At 35.7% G+C, this 9357-nt stretch overlaps 1 pseudogene; it reads left to right on the top strand.

Moving 5' to 3' along the window:
• Positions 1–2002: 2002 nt before the first annotated feature.
• On the top strand, positions 2003–8342 carry LOC108944444 (UPF0481 protein At3g47200-like; annotated as a pseudogene).
• The last annotated feature ends 1015 nt before the right edge of the window (positions 8343–9357 follow it).

Here is a 9357-nt window from a genome sequence, read left to right as displayed (position 1 = left end):
TGACCACTCAAAACCCAAAATCAAACTCTTCAAACCCGTAGCCTTAAACTCCCAAATTCCACCATAAATACACACTAGCTAGGTGGAAAATAAATGGGGAAGCAAGATTATTGATAAAAAATAAGCACAAGGGACTTACCTCATGAAATCCCTCGAAAATGCTCTCAAGGAATCGTCAACCCGAGCTCAAAAATGAAGAAAATGGCAAAACTTCTCGAAGCCTCGCTTAAAAAGGTTTTGCCCGGGCATTTCCGCATCTGCGGAATTTCCCTCGCAGGTGCGGAAATGACTTGAGTAGGCTGGGTCCACATCTGCGAGCCAGGGGCCACACTTGCGCGCCCGCTCCTGTGGATATCTTCCTCTTCTACGATCCTCACACTCCAGGCCCCGTCCGCTTCTGCGCTCCATCTTCCGCAGATGCCAATCTCGCACCTGCGCCCACAGACCAAGCATGACTAAACCGCACCTGCGATCTTCCCTCCGTTAAGCATCCGGGACCTCAACCAAATATACCAGCAAGTCCTAAAATACCATACGAATTTAGTCGACCCCTCAAATCACAACAATGCTAAAATACGAACCACCCTCCGATTCAAACTTAATGAGCTTGAAACTTCTAATTTCTACAACCGATGCCGAAACCTATCAAACCACGTCCGATTGACCCCAAATTTTGTACACACGTCATATTCAACCCTATGGACCTACTCCAACTTCCGGAATCGAAATTCGACCCCGATATCAAATATTTCACTACTGGTCAAAATCTCCAAAAATTCGACTTTCGTCAATTCAAGCGTAATTTAGCTACAAACCCCCATACTATGCTTGGCACTTACTGAGTACCGTTGTGGTGTACTCATACTATGCTTCTGCACATCTTTTTGTGTAGATCCAGGTACTTTCGATCAAAATAGGTATTAGTGAACTAGTCGTACGCGGAGGCTTCAAGGTATATTTGCCAGTGTCCGCAAACTTCGGAGTCCCCTTCTATCCTTATTATGTTGTTTTCCTTATTCTCTTTAGAATCTGATGTATAGAGACATCTAGAATAAATTCTTAGAAGCTTGTGACTTATTTCTACCATTGGGAGTTGTAACTATTTGAATAGCGGTTTGATTTATTTTATATGTTGAGATTTGAGTTTCAGTTTTGTATTCCGCATAATTCACGACTAGGTGCCATCACGACATCCTACGGAGAAAAATTGGGGTCGTGACATTAAAAGTGTTACTTACCTCAAACTGTGCAAATCTCTACTCCAACAAGCCCTTGTCTCGCGAAACGGCCTCTGAATGCCTCGAATCTAGCCATAAACAATTCGATACAATCAACACGAGGCAAATGAATCAATTCCATAAGAAAATACTAAGTTCTTAATCAAAAGTCAAAAAGCAAACTCAAATATAATAATTTTTTTTTTTTTTGAGAATAAAGAAAGGCTTTTGATTGTTACCTAATAATATATATATAAAGAAAGACTTCTAATTGACCATAGTAATCACATCCTCTTGTAAATCTGATGCCCCGCTTCTCATCCTAATTAATTCAGGACAAGCAAGAGGTTAGTACTTCTGCATTTCTCATTCTATATATGCCTTGAAAAAGAATATTATTTATATTCGTTTGTTAACTTTTTTTCTTTCATTCTTTGCTACCATTTTACCCGAGAAGATCTTTTTCGAGTATATTGTATACTCTAGAAACTGTGTACCATGACGATTTTAAAAGATTTTCATACAATATATATTTAGTAGAAATGGTAATTTTTGCTAGTTTTTAGAGGAACAACTGCAATTATGTACACCGCAATCACAAGATAACTAGAATCAGCTATATAAATCATTACTATCTATTTTTTCACTTTATGGCATGTCAATCTTTTGTGTTTCCATCTCTTAAAATGTATTGTATTTTCTTTTCTTGTTTTTTGGCAAAAGAGTAGAAGTTAATACAGCTCCATGTCTCTCTCTCTCTTGTAGGAATTGCAGTTTCAAGAAAAATGGTACAACATATTGAGATTACCCAAATGGATCATCAAATTCCACTTCTTGATCAAACCTCTCTAAATGAGGTCTCTCACACACACACCCCCCACGCTATACTTCTTTAATTCAAAAATAAATGAAGTCATATATGTTGTCCTTCACTTTATGCTATCCTTTAAAAAGTATATTTTCCTCTGTCTCAAATTATCTATCGCGTTTCTCTTATACACGTTTCTTAAGAAAATATTAAATAGTAGAATTTTTAATGTATTATCCTTATTTATGTTTTAAGATATAATCTCTCTTCATTTAGTATTTACACATAATTGAGGTATTTGTAGTCTTCAAGAATAATTAATATTAAGGATAAAATAGGGAAAAAATAATTAATTAAGTCTTGAACTTTTTAAATTAAATGATAATTAATTTGAGATAACTATTTTTAGAAATCACAACAGACGTGTGTAAGTAATATAACCCAAAAATAAATTCATCTTTATTACTTTTGGGTAACGATCTCTGCTCTTCTTAAGGCATTATAGACTTTCTATTTTATTTACTCACTGCTTATTTTTAGTAAATTAATTTTATTTTATTTTGGAATTGCGTTTTTCTTGTTTCTTTTGGTTTGTTTTTATTTGTCGTTACTTGTTATTTAAATTATTTTTGTTTTCTTTTAGTTTTTGACTTTGATATAACTTAATCTAAGTGAAAAGTTAAGAAAATCAAAAACTAGAATTCCATATGCGTGTGGACGTCTGGAGCTCACCCACGCATTTTCTTTATTTATAATGAATAGAATATGTAAAAAAAGAGTAGTAAAAGATGTTTATAAAATTAATTAAACAAAAGAGAATATTAGTAAGGGCAAGATAATCAAGCAATAATTATTTATATTAATGATAAATGGGTTAAAAGTATAGAAAATCAAAGTGAGAGAGGTAATCATAATATCGTAAAATACAGGGGAGGTTAGTGTAATAAAGCAAAGTGTGAAGAAAAATCTCTCAAATAATTTCAATTTTTATTTTGGACAATTTCAATCTTGATTGGAAAAAGATGAGTGTTGGCGTAACTAGTAGAGTTGTTGTCATGTGACCAGCGGGTCACAGGTTCGAGCCGTGAAAACATACTCTTGCTGAAATGTAGGGTAAAACTACATACGATAGACCCTTGTGGTCTGGGTCTTCCTTGGACCCTGCGCATAGCGGGAAATCGAAAAATAGGAGAAAATATCTCTTCAGATTTTTATTTTATCTGATCATTATTTATTGACAATTTATGTAAAGAAAAGAAACAGAAAAGAAGGAAAAAAATATGACTCATTAATTTCCATTAATTATAGATAGAAGAAGGGAGGAAACTGGATCATTTAATTGAGATAAAGGAAACAAACAAACCTGCAAATGAAATCCTTGATGAAATATTTGCGGATTTCACCGACTCATCTACATGTACCATTTGCAAAGTAACGGTGGGGTTACGTGAATCAAATCCGGATGCTTATAAGTCAAAGGTGATCTCCATTGGTCCTTACCATAAACACAATCCTGAACTTCGCTCCATGGAAAAGTACAAATTGTGTTACTTACAGCAATTCGTCCGCGGAAAAGAGGGGATTGATGTGGAAAGTTGCATTAGGGAATTGAAGGATGAAGTTGTCACGACCCAAAATCCCACCAAAGGCGTCGTGATGGCACCTAGTCTCTAAGACTAGGTAAGCCGATTTTAATTACATTTTGAAGTCATTTTTTTTTCGAAACTAACAGCAGAAATAATTACGATATACAACCTCCCAAGACTGGTAGTACTGAGTCACGAACTCTAATTGAATACATGAAATAATCACGAGGACCGAATATACAATACTGTTTGATTACAAATTAACAGTACAATAAAATGAAAAGACTCCTAGGGACTGCGACGACCAAGCAGCTCTACCTTGAATCCTTACGATCCCGCTTTAACTCTGCTCAAGTCCGATATCTCCATTACTTGGCTCTGTAAAAAATGTGCAGACGTGTAGTATGAGTACACCACGATCGGTACCCAGTAAGAATCAAGACTAACCTCAATGGAGTAGAGACGAGGTACAGTCAAGACACTCACTAGTCTAATAACCTGTGTAATATAATATACAAAATAATAGGAAACAAATAATAATAATAAGGGCAGGATAAAACAACTAGTTATATGCACAATAGACAACAAATACCATTGATATTACTCAACAATTAATAAACACAATTACACCCAATTAAATCAAGTCCTTCAAATAAATGTCTTTCACATATAATTCTTCCAGATAGCTCTCCTTTAAATATAATTTTCTCAAATAATTATTTTTCAAATATAATTCTTTCAATAAATCTTTTCAAATATAATTTTCTCAAATAAATATCTTTCAAATACAATCCTTTCATATAATACTTTCTAAGTAAAAATCCTTCCAAATAAATATTTTGAATATAATTCTTTCATTTAAAAAGTCACCATGTGACACCTCATTTCATAATCATAAAAATACGGGTCTCGGCCCATTTTCATATTCTTCTTAAACACGGGTCTCAACCCATTTTCTTATCATATTTTTCCGGCACCTCGTGCCCTCATTTCATATCACAGCTGCACGGACAATTCACGTGCCAATTATCATTACCATTTCATCACATCGCCTCGTGCCCACATTTTATATCACAACAGCACGGACAATTCACGTGGCAAATATCCTCATTATTTACTCACGGTACCTCGTGCCCACATTTCATTTTATAATCCGACTGACAATAGCCACATGCTCTCATTTTCAACATAAAACAGATTGTTATCAATTTACTATCAACAAGGCCAATTGCACAAGGCATAAAAATAAACACAAGAAAAATCACAACATCACATAAAAATCATCAACACCACAACCCCACATCATCACATATCGTCCCTAACAATAGCCACCCTTATCGCTTCTATTGTCACCCTTATCACTCTAATAGCCACCCTTATCGCTCCGCCCAGACAATATCAATATTCACCCTTATAACTCTTAATGCCACCCTTATCGCTCCTATAGCCACTCTTATCGCTCTGCCCAGATAATATTCCAACAAACACAACAACAGTAAAATGCCACCCTTATACCCACATAATATCAACTGTGAAATGCCACCCTTATTTTCCCACACCAATAACTCGCACAACACAACAATTTACACGAAAAATTGACATGGCAACATAATAAAATCAATCCATATCATAATTTGCCAATGGCCACAACCAAATTCCAACGATATAACAAAATCAATTAATTTCACAACAAATAGCCCAAGGCTCCACACAATATATATAACATCCAAAAACAATCAATAGAGATAGAAATTACTCAGCATAAAGCAAAGCCTTCATTAATGCAAATTTAGATAATTATATTAACACTTATTCTTAAGCTCGCTTAAATTAATTATTTGCATAAGAAAATTCATATTGGAATTAATTTTTAAGAAATATTAAACCATCAATACTCACGAAATTTCATAAATATTTCAAGTAACAATCACATCAATTTATCATATAAAAATAAATTCAACAATAAGGATTTAGGCATGGCAAATAAATGATTTAATAATTTTTCACAATTTCCCCATTTACTACACAATAATGCCTAAGACTTTAATTCAATGAATTTTTGCACGTATAAGCCCGAGTACGTACTCGTCACCTCGCGTACACGGCTTTTCACATTTCACAAATGGCACATAAGACTCAATGCCTAAGGGGTAATTCCCTCATTCGAGGTTAAGCAAGACACTTACCTTTTTCAAGTTAGGCCGATATTCCAAAATAGCCTTGTTGGTTGAATTGACCTTCGGACATCTCAAATCTATTCAAATTAATTGTATAACTCCATTAAAATTCGTCGGAAATAATTCCGGATAATAATACGTCGACTTAAAACTTTATTCCTAAAAAGTCAACAAATTTCAACGCGGGACCCGCCCCTCGGAACCCGACAAAAATTTTATGAAATTCGAACACCCATTTCGATACGAGTTCAACCATACCAAATTTATTGAATTCCAATAACAACTCGACCTCCAAATCTTAAATTTTTGTTTTTGAAAGATTTTACAAAAATCTTGATTTTATCCATTAAAATACGAATTAAATAATGCATATAATCATAGATTCATTAAATATAAACACTTTAGGATATAGAACGCTTACCCTAATCCATATGGTGAAATATCGCATCAAATATCGCTTCAATCCGAGCTCCATAGCTCTAAATATGTCAAAAATGGCTGAATCCTCGAAATATAGCTACTGCCCAGGTATTTACTCTTCGCGATCACGGAAAATACTTCGCGATTGCGAAGCACAAAAATTTTCAGCCCCAAAATTGCTATTCGCGATCGCGGAAAACCAATCGCGATCGCGAAGAACAAACTCCCCCAACTCTTCCAGACAGCCTCTAGTATAATGGTCATAACTTTCCTTACGAAACTCCAAATTGCAAATGGTTTAACGTTATGAAAACAAGACACCAAGGGCTATAACTTTCAGTTGTTGCTCATCTCCCAAATCCTTATATATTTCTAGATATAAGCTTACAAAATCAGCCCTGTGCAACAGAGATTTCCAAACTCTTCCCGGACAGCCTATAGTGTGTCTACCATAACTTTTTGTTAAAACTCCAAATGACAATTGGTTTACTTTTCGGAAAACTAGACCTCAAGATCTACAACTTTCCTTTTTGGATCATCTCCAAATTCTTTATAGATTATGAGATATAAGCTTCCAAAGTTGGGTTAGTGCAACAGAGATTTGTTCTACGCGATCGCGAAAGAGCTTCCGCGATCGGGATTCACAAGGCCCCAAACTGTTGTTTGCTCTTCGCGAACGCGACCAAAAGTTCGCGATCGCGATGCACACCTTTGTAGGTGGAAACCAGCAATTAAAAATGGCCTAGAAATAGTCTGAAACCACCCCGAAATACACCCGAGCCCCTCGAGACCTCAACCAAATATACCAACAAGTCCTAAAACATCATACGAACATAGTCGAAGCCTCGAATCACATCAAACAACGCTAAAACCACGAATCACACCTCAATTCAAACCTAATGAACTTTGAAATGTCAAATTCTATATCTTGTACCGAAATACATCAAATCAATCCGGAATGACTTCAAATTTTGCACACAAGTCATAAATGACATAACGAAGCTATTCCAATTTCCACAATCGAATTCCGACCTCGATATCAAAAAGTCAACCCCCGGTCAAACTTTTCAAAAATTCAACTTTCGGCATTTCAAGCCTAATTCCACTACGTTCCTCCAAATAATTTTTTGGATACGCTCCTAAGTCCAAAATCACCATACAGAGCTATTGACATCATCAAAATTCCATTCCGGAGTCGTCTTCACACAGTTTCGACTACGGTAAAAATCTTAAGACTTAAGCTTCCGTTTTGGGGACCAAGTGTCCCAAATCACTCCAAATCATCCGGTAACTAAATTCAACTACGCACACAAGTCAATACACATAATAAGAAGCTATTCAAAGCCTTATACCGCCAGACGGGGCTTAATTTCTTAAAATGACAAGTCGGGTCGTTACAGAAGCATTAATGTGTTTGATGATATAGAGAACCTAGACAAGGATATTGTTGACAAAGTTTCAAAAATATTGTTACTTGATGGCTGCTTTCTAGTTGAATTCCTTTGAGAGCGTTATGGAATGTGTCCAAAAGGAGAAGATTGGATTATCCCCTGAAATTGCATAAGTAATCAAGTACGTCGAGATCTGTTGTTTGTGGAAAACCAATTTCCTTTCTTTGTCCTCACCAAGCTTCATGACTTGACAAAGAGAGTTGATCGAATACCATTCATAAAAATGGTGAAGATGAGTTTTTTACATTCATTACCGAAGAATACCCCTGCATCCTATCTTGAGAGTGAAGGCAATGATGCTGTAGAAATTAAACATTTACTTCAAGTTGTACACATGTCATGTCACCCTTCAGAGATTAAAACTACTAGCCTAAATGCATCCTAGCATGGAAACAGAGCATTCCTGGAAAAGCTTATGTTGTAATCCTTTGCAAATAGTTAGGTCAAAATGTAAGCCAATAGATAAGGACCACCTAATGAGGCATAAGGTCATGCCAAATGCAACAGATCTTTCCGAAGTAGGAGTTAGCTTCGTAAACATCGGATATATTTATCATAACTTGAAGAAAGAAAATTTTGGAGATAACACAAGTTTATTTGATATCAAATTTGAGAATGAGTTATTGAAAATTCCTAGTTTTGAAGTCACTTGTGATGATCCGATAGGTCATCTCATGTTTTAAAATTCAATTTTGTGTTTCAGAGCCATAAATATCTCATTTTATCCGTCCTCAATTTACGTACATAGTCCGGGTGTGTTTCCGAAAAGCTTTTATGTTAAAAACTGATAAAAATAAGAATTTTACCTCAAAAATTCATTTAAGTTGATTTCAATCAATGTTTTGGGAAAACGGACCCGGATTCATATTTTAACGGTACTGGTAGGTCCGTATCATAATTTGGGATATGGGCATATGCCTGGAATCAAATTTCGAGGTCCCAAGCTCGAGATATGAAATTTTGATAAAAAAAATTAAAAGTTTGAAAGTTTAATGATTTTATAGATTGACTGATTTTTGGTCTTGTTGATATCGGGTCCGTATTTTGGTTTTGGAGCCCGGTACAAGTCCATTATTATATTTATGACTTGTCTGTGAAATTTGTTGAAACCTGGAGTTGGTTTGACGTGATTCGGACGTCCGATTGTGAAAATAGAAGTTTCAAAGTATTTTTGAAATTTTCATTTGATTTGGTGTTCGATTCGTAGTTCTAGGTGTTATTTTGACGATTTGATTGCGTGAGCAAGTTTGTATGATATTTTTAGACTTGTGTTCATATTTCGTTTGGAGTCCCGAGGGCTCGGCTGAGTTTTGGATAGGCTACGGAGTGAATTAAACTTAGAAATCATAGTTGGTGTGCATCAGACCTGCAGATTTTGCATTTGCGAGATCTGGCTCGCAAATGAGCCTCGCATTTGCGATGAAACCATCGCATTTGCGAGCAGTAGCGTGGGGGTGGACCTTCGCATTTGCGATCCTCTCCGGTTCACATTTGCGATGACTGCAGGCCTAGGGCACCTTTTGCATTTGCGAAGAAAATATCGCATTTGTGGGCTTCGCATTTGCGAAGCCCAGGTCACAAATGCGACATCTGCAGCTGAACAAATATGACTTAGACGGGATTTTTGGTCCATTTCTCAAATTTTCAAAACCTAAAACATTAGAGGCGATTTTTCCAAGACTCTTTCTTCCCCAAATC

This window comes from Nicotiana tomentosiformis, chromosome 2 (genome assembly GCF_000390325.3).
Source record: "Nicotiana tomentosiformis chromosome 2, ASM39032v3, whole genome shotgun sequence".
Classification (NCBI taxonomy): domain Eukaryota; kingdom Viridiplantae; phylum Streptophyta; class Magnoliopsida; order Solanales; family Solanaceae; genus Nicotiana; species Nicotiana tomentosiformis.
Note: the sequence above shows the minus strand (reverse complement) of the source record. Positions and strands in the feature narration are given on the sequence as shown.